We start from the raw sequence: 1,384 nt of genomic DNA, 5'->3' as shown, positions 1-1,384 counted from the left end.
CAGGGGGGACCCCTGGAGTAGCTGCAGACACCCCCCTCGCACCTCCCCGACGGGGCCCAGCCCCCAGTGCGAAAGGACCTGGGCTCCCCTTCCCTCCTCCGCACCCCGCAGGGCCGCCCCGAGGGGCCGCAGCTGAAATCACAGCCCCTGCTCGTGCCGGGGGCTCGGTGGGATGCAGCTTCTGGGGAGGGCGAGGACCTCCCCAGCATCTTAAATGTTTAAAAAGGGTTTGTTCTGTACTTACAGTGAGCGAAATTAAAAAGAAACAGTAAAATATTTGAAAATGAAGTGCATTATGTTTAATAAATATAAAATGAACAAAGGCTGCTATATTGCCAGCAATATCATTTCTTGCCCAGGGGCATTAATAAAGACTGAAAGGTTTGGAAAAAACAATATTTTCTATTAAAATTCTACGGTGCGTTTCAATATTAAAAGGATAGGTGATGAATTTTCAGTGTTACTCAGACGGGGTCAGCGACTAATTTCATTTCTTTCTGGTCAGCATTCTGTCGATAATTAATCAAAAGCAGAGTTTCTTAATGAAACACTTTTCATAAGGTGATAATTAGCAGGAAAGACGCGGAGTGCAGACAGTCACTGGTAGCTGTCTAATAACCAGAATGAAATCAGGGCTGGGTCCAGGGAGTTAAGCAAGAGCTTAAAAAAAAAAAATTTAAAAATTTATGAAAATAAAAAGGGAGAAGAGGAGGAAAAGGGATGGAGGAGCCGCCTTGTGCAAAGTCCCGGGAGAGGGTTGTGTTTTTCAGCCCACTGCTGATCGCTGTTAACACCCGAGCTGGTGTCATTTCGCCTCCCGTGCCCCGCGGAGTGGGCGCGCAGCCCCACGACCCGGCCCCACTTTGGGGGGCTCCGAGCGAAGATACCCCCACATCCACCCGCCTCATCCTCACCCCACGAACTGAGCTTGGAGGCAGAAATCAGCGCAGAGGACACGGTCCCCACCCGGGCCCTTCCCCGCCGCACCCCGCAAAAAACGCGTGGAAAGAGTAAATGAAGTTAATGAAGAAAATTAGCAGCGATTAGTGACAGCGCCGGGGTCCAGCAGAGCCGCTGCTCCGGCCAGGAAAGTGTCTGGTAACAATTACAAAGATACCCCGCGCATAAACAAAAGAAATTAGTCCCTGGAATGATATTAAACAGTATAAAATTAACCGAAAGTTGTAATAAGTGAGGGATTAAAAAGGACCTGGCATTAATGCGTGGGTCTGAAGAGAGCCCAGCAGAAAGGGGAGAGAGGTGTGCTGAACCTTTAATTAATATTTGGCTGGAGCATACCTTATTCATAATATTCATTGATGTAGTTACTCCACAAACAGACAGGGATAATTTGTTTAGATAGATAAAAATAACCTTCAGGTGA

This window comes from Catharus ustulatus, chromosome 16 (assembly GCF_009819885.2).
Source record: "Catharus ustulatus isolate bCatUst1 chromosome 16, bCatUst1.pri.v2, whole genome shotgun sequence".
Classification (NCBI taxonomy): domain Eukaryota; kingdom Metazoa; phylum Chordata; class Aves; order Passeriformes; family Turdidae; genus Catharus; species Catharus ustulatus.
The sequence above is the reverse complement of the archived record's forward strand: the minus strand, read 5'-3'. Positions refer to the sequence as shown.